This window comes from Solanum lycopersicum, chromosome 4 (genome assembly GCF_036512215.1).
Source record: "Solanum lycopersicum chromosome 4, SLM_r2.1".
NCBI lineage: Eukaryota > Viridiplantae > Streptophyta > Magnoliopsida > Solanales > Solanaceae > Solanum > Solanum lycopersicum.
The window spans coordinates 8,332,516-8,353,432 of NC_090803.1; the positions used below are offsets into that span (position 1 = coordinate 8,332,516).

At 39.0% G+C, this 20,917-nt stretch overlaps 1 pseudogene; it reads left to right on the plus strand.

Moving 5' to 3' along the window:
• The first annotated feature begins 129 nt into the window (after positions 1-129).
• LOC138347925 (uncharacterized) lies at positions 130-15,704 on the plus strand (annotated as a pseudogene).
• The last annotated feature ends 5,213 nt before the right edge of the window (positions 15,705-20,917 follow it).

Consider the following 20,917-nt stretch of genomic DNA (forward strand, 5'->3'; position numbering starts at 1 on the left):
TAAGACTAGCTAGAATGTGTGTTGAGATTTGAGAATAAAGGGCAAAGCTAAAGACAGACTTGTTATCAAAGTAATGCTATAAAAAGTTGTAGCTTTTGCAGAAGTATATAATTTTCATTTGTTGTATGCATGCATGGTGCAACATCTCCTCAGGCTGATGTGATGAAGTCATCCTCAGAGCTTTACTGGGTACATTCTATCATTGATATATCTGGTGGTGGGTTAAGTATGACACCTGGCTCTTGGTTAGGTACAACATCACATGAAGAGTCGACAAACAAAAATCCTTTTGTTATTCCATATACACTTGCCGATAATTTTAGTGGAGAAGAATATGTCAAGTACTATGTGCCCCGTTGGGTTTCCATTGGTCCATTTTACTACGGACAATCTTTGTATGCAGGCATGGAGAATTTCAAGCGCAAAGCAGTGAGGGAATTGTTACTCTTGAATAATAATTGCTCAGCAGACGAGGAGCTCGCATCCGTTGAAAAAGTGTATAGAAGTGTTGAACAAGACTTGCGTAGTGCTCGGGATTTTTATAAAGACATTCCTAGTTGGAATACAATTTCAAACAGTGAGTGGTGTCAGATGATGTTCCGCGATGGTTGCTTTATTATTTACTTCATCACTAGTACTGGCAAGAGGAGCTGGTTGATGAACCGCGATAGAGATTTGGTATGGCGTGACATTTTATTGCTTCAAAATCAATTGCCTTTCAAGCTTATAGAGGTGTTAGCATGCGCATTCGAATGTAAAGAGTTTACTGATTTCCAGCTTCAAATTCCTCCTGTACTTGATAATTATATCCACAAAGGTTTCCTTTATAAGCCTCCTAATCCTGTACATCTTCTTCAATATTATATAGACATGTGGACGAATGTTTTATTAAATTATCACATACTAGGAGAAGAAGAAGAAGAAGAAGAAGAAGATCATCAACCTTTCTCAGTCACAGATTTGAAGAAAGTAGGTATTCGATGCAGCTCTGCCATATCAGATCATTGCAAAGACATCCATCTTAAATCATCTATCTTATCAGGGAAGTTATTCCTTCCAAAACTAATTATCAACGAATCGACTATGACCCTTTTTAAAAATATAGTTGCTTATGAATATTCATACCGCTATGAGGATACATTCTTTACGATCTCAGATTACTTGAATTTCATGAGTATGTTAATAAATGGAGAGGAAGATGTTAAGGAGCTGCATGCCAGGGGAGTAATCCAGATCAACCTCAAATTTAGTGATGATCAAGTGATTAACTTCATGAGAGATATAACAACACATATCATGTCTACAATCCTCAAGCTTTTAAGTATGTCAAACGACAGATTTCTACTTACTGCAAAAGTAGAAATCTTTTCCCTCTACGAGTTGGCTATGCTGAATTTAAGCAAAGGTACTTTAGTGGTCCATGGAGTTTCCTTGTGTTCCTTGCTATAATTTTCACAGTTAGTATGACTGTAATTCAGACTGTCTTCACAGGCATTCAGACATACAAAAAAAACTAACTGAGTCAGTATTTCATTCCGCGTTGTATTTGAATAAATCAATAACAAGGCATTGTTCGGCTGCATATTTGTATGTAATTGTACTTTCATTATATTTTGACTGTGATTGTATTTGAATAGAACAATAATAAGGCCTTGTTCGGTTGTATATTTGTATGTAATCATATTCATGTACTTTTTCATTCCGCGTTGTATCTTGATTGTTTTTTTATTGCAATAGTAGAATATCGAAATGTTAAATGAGTTCACTTGATGTAATCTCATGGAATTGAATTTGTGAAAACAGCTTCTTAATTAGAATGGAATGGATTTGTTGAAAAGCAGCACGCATCTTGCGGTAACATTCTTAAATAACTTATAGTCATATTTTGATCTCAAACAGCTAACAGAATAGTCATGCTTTGTATGTGTCATTTCATTTGCATGTCTCGAAAATATAATGGAAATTTACAGCAGATGAATGATGAAAAACCTAAAGTCTACGACTTACTTTTTCCAACATGCATGAAAGATAGACTTGGTTGAAACTTTGAAAAATAGTTTTAGAAGTTGAAAAAGTTTTCATGGAGGTTAGTTAGTTAGTTCGCTTCATCTCGGCATTTAGTTTTATCGTTGCCTATGCTGAGTTTAAGCAAAGGCCGTATCTTAGTGGTTCCTGGATTTTTCTTGTGTTCCTTGCTGTTATTTTCACGGTAAGTATGACTGTAATTTAGACTGTCCTCACAGGCATTCAGACTTATAAATAGACAGACTGTGTACCTCTATCAGCATTTCATTCTGCGTTTCTTCTTTGAGCACTTGTATATTCTTATGTTGGTTGAATAAGCAATAATCAGGCCTTGTTTGAAATTCGTGTTTGTACATAGTTAGAGTAGGTTAGAGGTTGAGAATGAACAGGTAGTCTGCTTATATGAACTTGGACAATCTTCCCTCGTGAGCTAGCTTATGAGGTTGAGTTAGACCCAAGAACCACGTCTTTATTGTACTTTTTCATATGTTTATCGTATCTTGAAGAATAGTCATTTTCCCCTTATTTCCTTTTGGTGCACGATGCCATTTAACCTTTAAGTTGTGATAATTTTTTATTAAGGAAGATTCTTTGATTGAATATTCTATCTGCATTTCATAGAAACTTTGATCTATAAACAAAGATTCACAAGTGTTGTTTGAGTACAAGAATCTTCTTTGTTAGTGTGTTAAGTTGAGAATAAAGGCAGTCTTAAAGCAAAAGATACCAGACTGGGTATCAAAGTAATGCTATAAAAACTTGTAGCTTTTTCATAAACTAATTGAAGTGCTAGATGATATATTCTTAATTTTCGTTTTCTTTATGTATATTCTTGGATGGTCCACATATGATCTAGCACTTCAATTAGTTTGTGTAAAAATGATGGGTTCTAGAAATTCAAAATGCTAGATTCACTTGCATGTGTAGGTTAAGTCCTGAGATCCCTATACACGAGATATTTTATCCTTTTTGTATGTTTTAGGCTTTCAACATATCAAAATATGTGTTTAATATTGCACTACGTCATACTAAGTGAATGGCTAGTCTATTTTATTTCTTGCTTGTTGGGCATGTGGTAACGAATGTCTAATTCTCAAATTCTTATTAGGCAATTGTTAGTAAGTAATTGTGCACAAATTAACAATTTCTCCTCCTAGTTATGGCATATCATGAACTGTATGTTCCCATTTAATATTTGAAATTCAGTGTACCCTGTACTAGAATAACTTTAATACACAAAAGTAATGTCTATTATGGTAATTGTCTGATGTTTTTCATATTGTCTCCCCTTCCACCAAATCTAAGAATTCGTCCAATATAATTTTCATTAGCTACATGTGTGGTGTATGTTTTTTCAATTTTTGGTTTCTTACAATTTTGATATTAATTAAATCTCACCTAATACTTGTTTGTAGACAATATTTCTTGTGTATGTCCCGATGCGTCAGTATGGTTGTTCAGTCATGACTTGCACATTTTTGTTAGCATGCGAGAAAGCATGCCGGTGTAGGTATGCTCCTACATTTTGTATTGTTTGACCTTTATCATTTGACCTTTAGCATATTCTATTTTTTTATCGATTTTTGATTTATCCATTTTGATTCTTATTATTTGATTTTCGATTTAATCAATAAGAATATGCTTATCAAACAAATATATGACTTCTCTAATAAATTTGACATGACAAGACAATAATGTAACTTTACAAAAGCTCATAAAATAGAAATAGTAATAATAAACATGAAAAGAACTATACATGTGTAACATAAAGAGGAATATAATTCTTACTTTAGGTTTTGACGATTTGTATAATATAAAGTTGTGAACTCAAAATCATAGCGAAGTATGCATTGAAGGCTAAATGATAAAGACATAACTATTAAGATATTGAGATTAGTATTTACCCAATAACCGAATATTAAAAATCAACATCGAATCAATAATTCCATAATTCTTTTTATAAAATCATAAAGAAATCGTTCACTCAATAACCCAATGATGAGTCCCCAAATTGGACTCATCCAGGGCCTTATTTTAATGTAAGTAGTGTCCTAAATTGTACATTTTATATCGATATCTGATAAAAACCTCTAAGTTTCAGGTACTTAAGGATTTGGTAGGAGCATGAATACTTAGGCGCAAAACAAAAGCAAAATGAAAGAAAGAGTGGAAGATACAAAGCGCGCATCGCCAGACACACGATGCAATACCTCGTATAGCAGAGTTCCACCTTCTGTTACAGTAAGCAAGCCCCGAAGGAAGTGGATCAAAAGGTGAAGAAAAGGAGAAGTCGGCTCTTCGCCGAATAATTTCGTGAAGCAGAGTTATTCCGCCCAACATTACAACATGGATGGACAAAAAGGCAGGGCACAAATAATGACGAATCGGAGAAAAAGTGAATCGTCGAATCACTCGGTGATTCACGACTAAGGATGCCGAATTGATCCCTCAACACTAAATCTGAAGCCTATAAATACTAAACTCTTTTATTATTTAGAAAGAGAATTTTGGAAACTAAACATTAAGATATTTTTCCGGTTTTAGAACTTAAGTTTTTGGCATTTTTTTCTCAAGTTTGGAGAGGGTTTTGAGGAAGCTTGAAGAAAGAAGTTCTTCTTCCAATCTTGGAAGTGAGTCTTCTCCATTTACCTTGCTTTGCGATTTTAAAGGTCTAATATCTTATACCCATTTGATTCCATTATCATTTTAAGTATATTTGATTATTGCTTGATGTATGGATAAAAAACCCCTTTCTTGGGGTGTGATTTAGAAAATATGTGTTGATATTATTGTTGGGTCTTGCTTACTAATAGGGTTAGATGTACTTTAATGGTGATTTCACCTAGCGGTTGTGGTTTATGTTAATAGGTTTGTAGTTGCAAATACAAAAATCACCCATGTGTTTTTGGCTTGCCCGAGATGGAGGTCGTGAAACCAAGACCACTAGACTGATGTCCTAAGGAGTGGGGCGACATGAGGTTCAGCTCGAGAGGGTGATCCCTAGTTCCATATCCAAGCACCCTCTATCGAAAGGTCAGGGTGTGGATAAGACGTAAGCCGGTTAGTTTAGACGAGTGGGTGTCCGAGAGGAACCCATTTGATATGGGGTAAGTTGTCTGAGAGGAAATTTACTTTCACCTAAAGCTTAGCCCAGTCACCATTGTCTTGTAAATTCTAATATCAAAAGCATGTAGCCATTAGTTTGTGTCAACATATATTGCGGTCACACCCCATGAACTTTCACTCATACTTGTTTTCTCCTTTATTTTTGTTATTTTACTACTTGTGACAAAACCTCTTCTTAATATTTGACACTTTGGTGTCACCAATTTAACTTGTTTTGTTTTAATATTCAAAAATGTCTTGAGATATCACTATTTAGAACGAAATATAAAAGATACACAATAGTGAAGCATCAAAATCGTGCACTGTCGGGGAGTGGTGTCACGTGAAACTGTAGTTACTTATAGTTGTTAGTTATTTATTGTATAGTTACTGCTAATTTAACTCTTGGTTTCAGTTCAAATATTTATGTTGAGAACAGGAATGATGAATGCTCATGAGTCTACTCATTGCCACTCAAACAGCCCAGTGGCCAGCGATCTACGACGTGATTACATAGATGATGAAAACAGTGTGTATGATCCGATTCGAATGGGTATGAGTGCAATTTGCATGCCTCAAGGTGAAGGAAATGAGTCTTTTACAGTCACTAGCACAACACTCCATCTCATACATTCTAGGGGTTTATATGGAGGGTTAGATTAGGAAGATTCATATGAACACATTCAAAATTTTGTAGAATTGTGCTCTCCCTTGTCCTTCAAAAATTGGTCATAAGAAGCAATCAAACTTCGTTTGTTTCCATTGTCACTATCTGGAGAGGCGATCAAATGGTGTTCTGAACTTCAAAAAAATTCAATCAAGTCTTAGGAAGAACTGATCTCAGCCTTCCACAAAAGATTCTTTCCTCCCTCAAAAATGATGAAGTAAAGGGATGATATTCAAAATTACAGGCAAAGATAAAGTAAACCAGTCCATGAATCGTGGGTTAGTTTGCGAAAATGTCCTACACATGGGTTGCCAAGTGAACTACTAAACTTGGTATCAAAGTAATGCTATAAAAACTTGTAGCTTTTTCATAAACTAATTGAAGTGATAGATGATATATTCTTAATTTTCGTTCTCTTTATATATATTCTTGGATGATCCACATATGATCTAGCACTTCAATTAGTTTTTGTGTAAAATTGATGGGTTTAGAAAATTAAGAATACTAGATTCACTGCACATATGTTGCACTTGTAGGTTAAGTCCTGAGATCCTTATACAAGAGATATTTTATATTATATGTATGTTTTAGGCTTTCAACATATCAATATGTATTTAATATTGCACTACTCCATACTGATGTACCGTGGTTTCACGGTACTTGCAATACTTTTTCCTTAAGTTTAGTGTGTGTCTAAGGCCTTTTTGTATTGCTTTATTGTAGTTTTCTCTTTGTTTGCAGGAAATCTGTCCAGAAGGTTAACGTGAGAGAATTGTGCTGAAAATTGCAGAAGTGACGACCTACGGAGCCATCGACAGTCCGTAGGTGGCCACCGTCGTACGAAGAAAAAGGCTGCTAAAGGAAATTGGGAAATTCTTACTAAGTGTGGGGCTACGGAGGCTCTCGAAGGACCGTCATAGCCATGACGGACCGTCCTGCACATCCGTCAATGTTAACACAAAGTAGCCCCAGTACTCATCTTCAAAAGATTCTAAGTATGGAAGAATGGAAGTCATCGGCCGATCGTGGTGCATGCAACGGACCGTCATCCATATCCATCGATGGTAACAGAAAGTTAGTAAATAAAGATGCAGAAAATGAAGTTAAGTATGGAATGACGGAGGGCCTCGACGGTCCGTCGCTCCAATCGTCGACTCAGACGCATTTTTGGGCAGATTTTCCTTAAATAGATTTCCCTCTTTTGTTAGGACTCTATTATTATAAATACTTGTAAAAACCTCATTTTTGGGGTTAGACTCTTGATTATTTTTCTGATTTGCACTATTGGTGTTAGACTCTTGGATATGTTTTTCAGTTTTATTGTTCTTGTTGTGAACTTGTGATTTTGGGAAATTATTCTATTTTCTGGAATCGTTTGTTGCAAGTTTTTGATTAATTCAAGTAATTTTTTGGATTTTCTTCAATCTCATCAAAGTAAGTACATGAATTCTTATCTAATTAATATGAATTGTGTGATTATTAACATGGGTAACTAAACTCCATAACTAGGGTTTTGGGAACCATCAGTAATTAATAAGGTAAAAACTAGCTAAAATAATAATCCTAGAATAGTGTCTTGCATGTATTGATAATTCTTTTGTTTAGAAGTCTTTTTAACAAGTGCACGCGTTAGAACCCGCCTTGTTGCTACTTGTCAGACCAAGGAGGTAGATAATAAGAAAAGAATTATCAACGTAGATTTAGTATATACTATCTAATAGGCTAGTGTCGATTGGTGCGAAATAACAACTAAACCATTCATCGAAGGTTTAGTAAAGCATACAAGCGTAGCCGGACCAAGGTGCGGAGTGAAATTTCTTAGTTATCCGACAAAGGAATTAGGGATACATAACTTACCACTTTGCGAGCAAGATACTAGGAAAGGATTGTTATAGCTAGAATTACCGCGTTATGAACCTGTGGGGAATACTTAAGCCCTTGTTACTCTCATTACTTGATAAAAATCAAATCTTTGAATATGTCACTTGTTTATTTAGAAATAGCTAATTACATTTATTTCTTAAAACCCTCCTTTTTGTTACTTGTTTCTTGGAAAGGACTTGACTAAATAGATGTAATAATATGTTAAAGTTAAGTCTAAATCATTTTCCTCATGGGATCGACCCCAACCTCATAGTTGAGTTCTTTACTTGATACGATCGCTTATACTTATTTCTCGAGAATTAAATTGAGCGTGTCAAATTTTGGCGCCGCTGCCGAGGAAAGTGGCCTTTAGATTAACATTAATCTTATTACCTAAGTTTTCTCTTTGTTTTTGTCTCTTGCAGATCTATCCTCCGTGTATCCCAAGTACGCGATGTAGAGGAGAACCCATAATCTCACCCGACCGCGAACTAGAGCGTACATTGTACAGAATGAATCGAAATTTGAGTATTCTCGATGACAATCACAATCTGGAACTTCTACCACCGGGCGATGCTCATGATCAACTATTACCTGAAAATCGTGGGAAAGGTGAAACGGAGGAAAATTCTCGCTCCACGCCCTCAAGAATATTATAGGGGATATGATAATATTACTGATAGAAATGCTCACCGCTAGAGGTTTGTTTTCTGGGATACCTTTTGAGGATCCACATGCTCACATCGCCAAGGTGACATAGTTGGGTTGAGAGTGTTTCCTCTCTCACTGATGGGAGAGTCCACTATATGGTTTACCTAACTCCCCTATAACTCAATCTTAACCTGGAATCAATGGAAGGATGTGCTCTTGGCACGTTACTACCAAGTGTGTAAGAAGCTAAACCACAAAGATAGAGTGAAAAACTTTGTGGAACTACCAGGAGAATCAGTCAGTAGCTCTTGGGATAGGTTCACCTCATTCTTGAGAAATGTCCCCAATCACCTCATCGATGATGAGTCACTGAAATAATACTTCTATCGGGACAAGATGATACTAATAAAGTTGTACTTGATATGATAGCGGGTAGTTCTTATGGGGAGTGTCCTTATGCTAAGATTGCTGAGAAGTTGGAGAAAAACTCCCGAAATAATAAAGCTTGGAGCACTAGGAAGTCAGATACTGGGAGAAACACTTTTGTAGTGCAATTCGCACACAATTCATCCACATATGAGATTCGTGAAAAAATGACTCAAATGAGAACTAAGTTTGGGTTGGTGTTGAAACACGTCACTGGGGTGAAGAAAAGGTAAATGCGGTGAACTACTTGTCTAAACCACCACCACCGACTAATGAGTATTACTATGAGGAGGACTTTTATGTGGTAAATGAGCAGACGGGGGGTTTCCGACCAAACGCCCAAGGCTCCAATCAGGAGAATTGGCGCCATGGTCAAGGAAATCAAAGTCGAAACTATGGTAATTACAACAGAGAGGGTCATTATGTCCGAGATGGGAATCACAACCGTGACAACAACTTCAACTGGGGTAACTATGGTAACAGAAATGATAGGAGTGGGCCCTATGTTCTACCTCAAAATCGTGAAGTTGCTCCTAGGGATGGTGGAGGTAGTATGGCGCGAGTTGAGAATATGTTGTAGAAAATTATGAGGAGATTTGATGCTAGTGATGAGTAAACTAAAGAGTTGAGGAGTGACTTAGAGAGTATTGGGCAAAAAGTTAATGCACAAGCAATCTCGATCAAGCATCTTGAGTTTCAAATGGCCCAATTGTCTTCAACTGTGAACCCACGCCAATCAGGCACTCTTCCTAGCAATACTGTAAAAAATCCTATAAATGATGGACATTGTATGGCAGTCACAACTCGAGGTGGTAAGCAAACCATTGACCCACCGATGCCGTCTGGTGTAGAAAATGTAATAAGAGGCAATGATGAGGTAGTGGAGGTTAGTGGTTAGTTAGAAGACAAAACGGGGAAAGAAGTTGAGGTACCCCAAAAGGTGACCCCCATGCCTAGACAACCACCTCCATTCCTACAGAGATTAGTAAAAAAGACAGAGGATGGTAAATATTTTATCACTATGCTTAAACAGATTTCCATCAATGTTCCTTTGATAGAAGCTCTTGAACAAATGCCCGATTATGCCAAGTTCATGAAAGATATAGTCACTAAGAAAAGATCGGTCAGTTTTAAGGATGATGATAGAATGCAGCATTGTAGTGCTATTGCTACAAGGTCTCTATTGCAAAAGAAAGAAGATCTGGGTGCCTTCATTATTCCATGTACAATCGGGTTATTACACTTTGCCAAAGAATTATATGATCTTAGGGAAAGTATAAGTCTCATGCCTCTTTCTATTTACAAGAAATTGGGTTTGGGTGACCCAAAGTCCACTGCGATACGGCTACTGATGGTTGATCAAATGGTGAAGAGGCCTATTGGGATACTCCATGATATGTTAGTAAAGGTGGAGTCATTTATATTTTCGGCCGATTTTGTGATTCTGGATTGTGAGGTTGATTTTGAGGTGCCTATTATTCTTGGGAGGAAATTCCTTGATACGGGTAGAGCCTTGGTTGATATGGAGAAAGGGAAAATGAAATTTCGGTTGAACAATGAAGAAGTGACTTTCTACGTTTGTAGGTCCATGAGGTAGAGTGGTGTGATCCAATCAGTATCTGCCATATCTTACAGGGTTGAAAAGTCATTTGAGGTACAAATACAAGAGCGTCTGGATGTAGAAGCACTAGCGGCAGTGATCATGAATTTTAATAGTGATTGTATTGAAGATTATGGGTCATTAGTCGCGGCACTTGATCGAGGTGATGTTCGGTTAAAACCAAAGAAGTTGGAGTTAGATATGAAGCATCGCGATTCTCCACCGGCGAAACCATCTATAGAGAAGGCTCCAAAAGTAGAACTTAAGGCTCTACTACCTCATCTGAGGTATGTATTCTTGGGAAAAGGTGACACTTTGTCGGTAATTATTGCATCAGATTTGAATGTGCATCAAGTTGAGAGTTTAGTGGAGGTTTTAAAAATATTCAAAAGAGTTATTGGGTGGACAATTGCGGACATTATTGGGATCCCTCCTGGGATTTGTTCACATAAAATCCAACTCATGCACGATCATAATCCAAATATTGAGCACCAAAGACGTTTAAATCCACCTATGCAAGAGGTGGTGAAGAAGGAAATCATTAAGTGGTTGGATGCTAGAGCGATATATCCAATCGCCGATAGTAGTTGGGTATGCCATGTTTAGTGTGTACCTAAGAAAGGGAGAATGACTGTGGTCCCCAATGAGAAAAATGTGTTTATTCCGATGAGGTCGGTGACTTGATGTAGGGTATGTATGGATTATCAAAAATTAAATGCATGGATCGAGAAGGACCATTTTCCTATGCCCTTCATGGATCAGATACTAGATAGACTTGCAGGAAAGGGGTGGTACTGTTTTCTTGATGGCTATTCGGGTTATAATCAAATTTCTATTGCACCGGAAGATCAAGAGAAAACCACCTTTACTTGTCCTTGTGGGACATTCGCATTCAAGAGAATGTTGTTTAGGTTATGTAATGCACCAGCCACATTTCAGAGATGTATGATGTCAGTATTCTCCGATATAGTAGAGGACACTATTGAGGTGTTTATGATTGATTTTTTCAGTGGTTGGTGACTCCTTTGAGCGGTGTTTGAGTCATTTTTATGAGGTTCTTAAGAGGTGTGAAGATTGCAACCTTGTGATAAATTGGGGAAAATGTCACTTCATGGTGAAAGAAGGTATTGTATTGGGTCATCGCATTTCAGAGAAGGGTATAGAGGTTGATCGAGCTAAAGTTGAGGTGCTAGAGAGACTTCCTCCACCTATCTCGATAAAAGGTGTGAGAAGTTTTCTTGGTCATGCAGGCTTTTACCGGAGGTTCATCAAGGCTTTTTCAAAGATTGCACATCCTTTGTGCAAGTTGCTTGAGAAAGAGTGTAAGTTTCATTTTGATGAATCTTGTCTTAAGGAATTTGGTGAGTTGAAGGAAAAGTTGGTGTCTGCGCCTATCATCATTTCTCCGGATTGGAGCAACCCTTTTGAGGTGATGTGTGATGCGAGTGGGGTTGCTCTTGGTGTGGTATTGGGACAAAGAAGTGACAAAATCCTTCATCCCATTTACTATGCTAGTAAAGCCCTTAATGAAGCTCAAAAGAACTACACTGTGACTGAACAACAGCTCCTTGCAGTAGTCTTTGCTTTCGAGAAATTTCGCTCCTATTTGCTTGGCACTAGAGTTATAGTTGATATTGATCATTCTGCTTTGAGATATTTGATGGCAAAGAAGTATGCGAAACCGAGGTTGATTCGTTGGGTATTATTATTGCAAGAATTTGACTTTGAGGTAAAAGATAGAAAAGGGATCAAAATTCAAGTTGCCGATCACTTGTCCCGATTAGAAGATGAAGCAATGAGAGAGTTGGGTGAAAAGTCTGAGATTGATGATACTTTCCCTGATGAGCATGTATTGGCTGCCTCCCAAGACTTGATTCCATTGTTTGCAGATTTTGCGAATTATCTGGCTAGTGATATCGTCCCACCGGACATGTCCTTTCATCAAAGGAAAAAGCTCATGCATGATGTGCAAAAATTCTTTTGAGATGAGTCATACTTGTATAGGAGTTGTGTTGATGGGCTTATTCGGCGTTGTGTGCCGGAAGTTGAGATGTTGAGTGTTTTGGAGGCATGTCATTCTTCGCCTGTAGGTGGGCATCATAGTGGTATTTGAACTGCTCACAAGATCTTGCAATGTGGCTACTATTGGCCAACCATCCACCAAGATGCTCATGAGTTCGCCAAGGCATGTGATAGATGCCAAAGAGATGGTGGCATTTCGAAAAAGCAAGAGCTCCCTCTAAATATCATTCTTGTGATTGAGTTGTTTGATGTGTGGGGCATTGACTTTATGGGCCCTTTTGTGAGTTCTCATGGAACTTAATTATGTGTCTAAATGGGTGGAAGTTATTCCACTCGCGAATAATGAAGGGAAAAGTGTTATCGGGTTCTTGAAAAAGAACATATTTTCCAGATTTGGCACTCCAAGGGCTATTATCAGTGATGGGGGGATCCCACTTTTGCAACAAGCTGTTTAAGGGATTATTGGAAAAATATGAGGTTCTCCATAATGTGGTCACTCCTTACCATCCTCAAACTAGTGGGCAATTTGAGGTGTCAAACAGGGAGATTAAGCAAATTTTTTTGGCAAAAAGGGTGAATGCTAGTATAACGGATTGGTCAAGGAGGCTTGATGATGCTCTTTGGACCTACCGCACAGCATACAAGACTCCCATAGGTATGTCCCCTTACCGACTTGTATATGGGAAGGCTTGTCACTTACCGGTTGAATTAGAGCATAAAGCCATGTGGGGAATCAAGAAAGCTAAAATGGATTGGAATGAGGCTGCGGAACAGAGGTTAAACACGTTGAATGAGCTTGATGAATTTCCCCTTAAAGCATATGAAAGCTCATCCCTCTACAAAAAAATAAAGAAGTACCATGACCAAAAGATTTAAAAGCGCAATTTTTTGGGGTTGGGGATTTGGTGCTTTTATTCAATTCTAGGTTGTGCTTGTTTCCGGGAAAACTCAAGTCCAAATGGACTGGTCCCTACTTGATCACCCAACTATTACCTCATGGTGCGGTTGAGTTGGAGAACAAGGAGGGTGTACGGTTTAAGGTGAAGGGGCAGCGAATCAAAATCTATCTAGGGCATGCTGAAACGGTGAAGAAAGTGATTGAGGCTTACCATCTTGATGAAGTCTGAGTAATTAAGAGTCCTCTGTCATGCTGCTACGTTAAAACAAGCGTTGAATGGGAGGCAACCCAATATGTACCCTTTAGCCAACTATAGGTCTTTCATTATTTTCTAGGAATAGTTGCATTATTTTTTATTTTATTTATTTAATATTCTGTCTGACTACTCTTTTCTTTTTCGTTAGTAGTGTTGGCTAGAGTATAGATTAGGGTCCGTGTCCACAAAGTTTCCAAAAATGCAAAAAGATTAACTTAATGGTGTTAAATGTGCAGGTATCAAATCACCAGAAATCTGCAAATAATTGGTCTGCTGCACCCATCAACGAACTGTCGTGTCATCGATGGAGCGTCTGTGGGATCCGTCATGCCCAGGTGTGTCTTTCAAATTTTCCAAGTTAGGTCACCCTCGACGGACCCCCATGACGGATCGTCGACCCTGTTACGATCCGTTGATGGAGAATCATCGCGTCTTTACCCACCAACCCCACCAGACCCGTCCGGTTGAATATTAAAAGTTTTAAACCTTTAAAGTTCCCACCTCTTCACATAACCCCTCATAACCGTTTCTCTCCTCATTTTCTACCATTTCTCCCCACTTTATCACCATTAACTCCCATTCCCTCTCCATCTTTTGATTTCCCAAATTTTCCCAAAACTGTTATAGTCCCTTTCTCTCCCAAATTCTCCTAGTTTCTTCAGTCAATTGCCGGTCGGTGTTCGTGGTGTTTGTGTTGTTGTTCAACTACCAGTGTCTATATTCTTCATCCTCTACTCCAGTTATCAGGTATGTTCTTCTGATCTGTGTATTAACTATCGTTAATTTTTCAGTTTTCTGATTAAACTTGTTGTCTTACTGTGTGGGTCTCCAATTTTGGACCCTTAGTGCATGCTAGTGTTCACCCCCGTAGTCCTAAGTTCCCGTAGAACACTGATATTGAAAAGGAATGGGCGTGTTTTGTTAAAAAATGGTGTGTGTTTCCTGATTCTATTTCTGAACGAGGGTTAATAGGTTGTCGAAAATTGAATGCTAAAATTCAAAAAATTCATGCCCTACAAATGATGGGATGCTAGGTAAATGTTTAGCAAACTTAGTCTTCTCAAAATACTTCAAATTAGTATGATAGGGTATCCAAGTTCGGCTGCAAAACTATGTTCCTTGAAGGTCAGTACGAGACCCCGTCAACAAGCCGTCGGTCCCTCGACGGACCGTCATTGGGTTCTGTCAACCCTACCTACCCAAGTCTACTCTAAGTTTCCCGACGGACTTCGACCATCCGTCTTGTACAACCATCGACACTGTCAGAACCTTTGTTTCGGATGTTTTCAAATTTTAGTCTAAGTGTCCCTTGACGGACCCCTATGATGGACCGTCGTGCCTTCGACAGTCCGTCCAGCACAACTGTTGCCACTATCAGAACCTCTGCTTCTGATGGAATACAAAAAGTTCACTAAGTATTCCTTGATGGACCCCCATGACGGACCGTCGTGCCTCCGACGGACCGTATTTGGGTCCGTCATGCAGTGCTGAACTGCTGCACTGCCATTCCAATTTTGTTTCTACTTTGGTTCTTTCTTATGTTGCATGTACTGGTGCTAATTGCTTTTCTTTGCAGGTACTAATGGAACCAAAACAAAACCGCGTCTACTCACGAGGGCGTTCTAAGTCCGTCACCTCGTTCGTCCATATGGACATAAGCTCAGACAATGAGTGTGACCCGGAGTACGTGCCACCAGGCACTCTCACTTCCACTCGTGTTGCACGTACCACCAGAGCCATGCCCACAAAGATGGCGCCTGGCGGAGTAACGGCCTTCCAGTCTGAAGAGGAGCGCATACTGACCGGCACACCTTCTAGGTCTGCTGCACAGTTTGAGGGAGCATATGGGTCCTAGGATGATTCCGATTTTGAAGAAGTGTTCGGTTCTGAGGAGGTCTCCGGGTCTGAGGAGGCCCCTACTCCCGCCACTGCATCCCAGTCTGCCTTATCTAATGAGACTGATAATGCTTACTCAACTCCGGCACCCCAGACAGGCGTCCCCACTTCAGTTGCTGATCATCCCAACAAGTGGTGTGTCGAGGGGCAGTACCAAATCTACACTGATGCCAAGATGCCCAATGACAAAGGGGTCATGATCCGAACCCTGACACTTGAGCAGCGGGTCGTCACAGGGATTCTTCCAACCATGCCGGCAATCCATGAGTTATTCACCCAACATCGACTGGAGTAGACGACTCAAGATGTAAGCCGCTACAATAAGGATATGGTCCGAGAGTTGAGAGAGACCACCAAGAGGTGTATTGCACAGTACCTTTCCATCGATGGTGAGCCTGTCGATTGGGTGTTGGAGCCTACGGGAAGTATCAACAAGTCTAACCTCACCTTCACAGCCAAGTTTTTGTGGTTATTAGTCCGACATTGCCTTTTCCCCACTGCAGCTGACAATATCGTCACTTGGGATCGTGTGGTACTGATGGTGGCGATGATTGCGGGGTTCGAGGTGGACTTCGCATGGCTACTACAGGCGGTGATGCACGAAAAGTCCTTCAAGGCCACTACTACTTACCCCTTCGCGTTCATGGTTTTTGCTTTGTGCGGGTTAGCAAGAGTGCCCGTGTGGCACATTGATGTGCTCAAGACCCCATCTGGCATAGTGGATATTGGCCTCATTCGGGATGAGGTCAATGATTTGGCACCCCATAGAGGGCCCCATCCAGAGGTGCAGACGCTTGGTGAGAACCTAGCGGCAACAGTAGAGCAAGACCAAGCGGCTAACCCGACTACATCTGAGCCTACTGACACCACTCCGGTCGAGTCTATCCCAGGTGGTAGCACCGCTCCGAGCTCCTCCCGCTCGACTCCATATGCTACTCAGGTCTTGATTGCTAGGGTCCAGAAACTTGAGGCCCAAATGGCCACACTTTTGCACCACATCCAGCATTGGATGCAGAGTTCTATTGCTGAGGAAGACGAGCGCTTAGAGAGGAAGATGGCCCAGCATACTGAGCGGAAGTTCATGGAGGTCCACCAGCGTTTGGATGCTTTAGAGTTGCGGGTTCTTGCCCGACCAGACCCTACAGTGGATGTGATGTCTCTCTAGGCTGTTGTGGAGAGTCTTAGAGAAGACCTAAATACTATACTAGAGGCTCGAGTGCCAGAGTTTGAGGCCCCTTCTGCATAGCCTGCTAAGGACACAGTGTTGGTTGCCTTGTTCTCCACTGCCACAGTGCCACCACCTCACCCACGAGAGCATGCCAAGAGGCACCGGACTAGAGATGAGGATGAGTCCCAGGCTCGAAATAAGGAGCGCCATGAGTTGGAGGCTGCGAGGAGAGCCTCGCTTATTGATGAGGAGGCCCGCCAGTTAAGGGCTATAGAGTTGGTTGCTGAGACGTCTAGCTCCAACGTTGTTGAAGCTGAGAGGAGCACTACTGATGGTGCTGTTGTTGCTGAGGACACTGCTGAGGGTGTCCCGACTACAAAAGAGAGCGGGTTCCGGGCAACCGGACTCGCCAGCTTATTGATCGCCGGCGCTTTGCCCTCATGTTTGCTTCACCTACCACCCTATTTTATATACTTTTATGCATTGGGGACAATTGCATGTCTTTTTGTTGGGGTGGGGTAAATGGAAAGTAAGTGCTAGGGTGAAGTTTGAGTATCCCAACTCACGATCCTCTCTTGGGGTTTTCTTGCATGTGTTCTTTATCCCCAAGAGACTGGTTATTTTATTGTTGAAACGGCATGTTGGTATCTTTTGTACATAGTATAGAAATGGAATCTAAAGCATGATGGCTAAACAAAATGATATCCTGATTCAAAGAAAATACTGCATGACTAGGCACGATAACTAATAAATGTGTGGCTCTAAGCATGACATAGAGATACACCACTGCATGACCCTAAATCTAAAACTCGAACTAGATTTCTGATAATTTGGTAGAGTAACGAGATATCAAGTGAGTTTGAGGAAAATTTGAATATTCAACCATTGGTACTGAGCTAGAACTTGCCTGGTTAGTCCTCCTAAAAGTAAGTCGTAATAGACAATTAGGAAAGGATCATAGGCCCTTGTTCAATATAGCCAATCTTTAGCCTAAATAACAGAAAATCGAAAGAAATTAATCCCTTCTTGATCCAAATGATTTGAACTTAAAATAGACCTTTCTTTTTCACCCCAACTGATCTTTTCTGGGAACAATATGTTGACCCTGGTCCCTCCTTGGACATGTGCACCTCAGCTTATGTCAAAAGCATAAATTGAGGGTGGCTAATGCAGAAAACAACCTTGTTGTGGCCATGACCCAACTTTGGGTATTGTGTACCTTGACTCATGGTAAAGCCATGAGTTGAGAGTGGCTATTATGAGGAATACTCCGAAAAGTGGGGTTGAAAGAAAAAAGAGAGAGAAAGAACAAAACAAAAGTGACTCAAGAAAATTTGAAAGCAAAGTGAAAAAATTTGAAAATTTAAAAATACAAGAAAAGAGAAGAGTCACTTACACAAAAGTAAAAAGAAGGGAGAATAGCAAGGTGAAACAAAATTGAGAAAAAGGACGAAATAAAATGATAAAAAGGTAAGACGCTTAGCCGTTATGTCAAGGAGGGCAACAAGTCACTAAAACATATCCTAATGTACCCTACCTGACCCTGAGCCTAAGTTACCAGCTAAGAAAGTCCTATCGTAATCCTAAGAGTACATTATGGTAAACTTAAAGAAGAAAAGTTAAGGGCAAGCCTATGGCAACAAGTATAAATGAGGTGACAAGTTGTTCTGAGAGTGAGTGTTGAAAAATAATCCTTATACTCAAACTGAAATCATTGTGTGAAAAATGAGGATGTTGTTTTGAAGTGAGGACACTAGTTGCAATACCGGAGAATTGGTACCTTAGGGAGAGATCAAAGAGGATAGTTGTATGTATGTGGTAAGTTTGTGTCATGGTATGATCCACATTATCAAGCCTAATAGTGATAGCATGCATAAATCAATTTGAATATAATCGGGATTAATAGCCAGATGATTGCAAAAAGCTAAAATAAGGATGCTCTTGTACAAATATTTTGTGTTGAGTTATAGTGTGTCGCTTGAGGACAAACAACGAATTTAAGTTGAGGGTGTTGATGTACCGTGGTTTCACGGTACTTTCAATGCTTTTTCCTTAAGTTTAGTGTGTGTCTAAGGCCTTTTTGTATTGGTTTTAATGTCGTTTTCTTTTTGTTTGCAGGAAATCTGTCCAGAAGGAGAACATGGGAGAATTGTACTGAAAATTGCAGAAGTGACGACCTACGGAGTCATCGACGGTCCGTAGGTGGCCACCGTCATACGAAGAAAAAGGCTGCTAAAGAAAGTTGGGGAATTCTGACTAAGTGTGGGGCTACGGAGGCTCTCGATAAACCGTCATAGCCATGACGGACCGTCCTGCACATCCGTCAGTGTTGACACAAAGTAGCCCCAGTACTCATCTTCAAAAGATTCTAAGTATGGAAGAATGGAAGTCATCGGCCGATCGTGGTGCATGCAACAAACCGTCATCCATATCCGTCGATGGTAACAGAAAGTTAGTAAATAAAGATGCAGAAAATGAAGTTAAGTATGGAATGACGGAGGCCTCGACGGTCCGTCGCTTCAATCGTCGACTCAGACGCATTTTTGGGCAGATTTTCCTTAAATAGATTTCCCTCTTTTGTTAGGACTCTATTATTATAAATACTTGTAAAAACCTCATTTTTGGGGTTAGACTCTTGAATATTTTTCTGATTTGTACTATTGGTGTTAGACTCTTGGATATGTTTTTTCAGTTTTATTGTTCTTGTTGTGAACTTGTGATTTTGGGAAATTATTCTATTTTTCGAAATCATTTGTTGCAAGTTTTTAATTTATTCAAGTAATTTTCTGGATTTTCTTCAATCTCGTCAAAGTAAGTGCATGAATTCTTATCTAATTAATATGAATTGTGTGATTATTAACATGGGTAACTAAACTCCATAACTAGGGTTGTGGGAACCATGAGTAATTAATAAGGTAAAAACTAGCTAAAATAATAATCCTAGAATAGTTCTTGCATGTATTGATAATTCTTTTGTTTAGAAGTCTTTTTAATGAGTGCACGCGTTAGAACTCGCTTTGTTCTACTTGTTGGACCAAGGAAGTAGATAATAAGAAAAGAATTATCAACGTAGATTTAGTATATACTATCTTATAGGCTAGTATCGATTGGTGCAAAGTAACAACTAAGTCATACATTGATTATGATGCTTAATATGAGATAAAGGTATGGTTTAGTAAAGCATACACACGTAGACGGACCAAGGTGCGGAGTAGAATTTCCTAGTTGCCGGACTAAGGAATTAGGGATACATAACTTACCACTTTGCAAACAAGATACTAGGAAAGGATTGTTATAACTAGAATTACCGCATTATGAACCTGTGGGGTACACTTAAGCCCTAGTTACTCTCACTACTTGATAAAAATCAAATCTTTGAATCGGATACTTGTTTATTTAGAAATAGCTAATTACATTTATTGCTTAAACCCCCCCCCCCCCTTTTTGTTACTTGTTTCTTGGAAAGGATTTGACTAAATAGAAGTAATAATAGGTTAAAGTTAAATCTAAATCATTTTCCTCGTGGGATCGACCCCAACCTCATAGTTGGGTTCTTTACTTGATATGACTGCTTATACTTCTTTTGAGAAGTAAATTTGAGTGTATCACATACTAAGTGAATGACCAATCTATTTTCCTTCTTGCTTGTTGGGCATGTGGTGACGAACGTCTTATTCTCAAATTCTTATTAGGCAATTGTTAGTTAGTAATTGTTCACAAATTAACAATTTGTCCTCTTAGTTATGGCATATCATGAACTGTATATTCCCATTTAATATTTGAAATTCAGTATACCCTGTATTTGAATAACTTTATATAGTTGTCTGGTGTTTTTCATATCGTCTCCTCTTTCACCAAACCCAAGAATTCGTCCAATTTAATTTTCATTAGCTACCTGTGTAGTGTATGTTTTTCCGTGTTTGATTTTTTGCAATTTTGGTATTAATTAACTCTCACTCAATACTTTCTTGTCGACAATATTTCTTGTATATATCCCGGTGCGTCAATCTAGTTATTCAGTTAGGACTTGCACATTTTTTTTTAACATATATATTCCTCTAGATAATGCAACATATAATTTTCCATGCGAGAAATCATGTTGGTGTTGGTATACTCCTACATTTGATATTGTTTGAACTTTATCGTTTGACCTTTAGCATATTCTAATTTTTTATCGATTTTTGATTTATCAGTTTTGGACCTTAATGGTTTGATTTTATATGACCTTTAGCATATTCTTTGTCTTGAGCATTAAAAAACAAATCGTCACAATTCTCTAAATTTTGGAAAATGATATTCAGAAGCATATATCTACATCACAAGAGAAATTGTAAACGAAA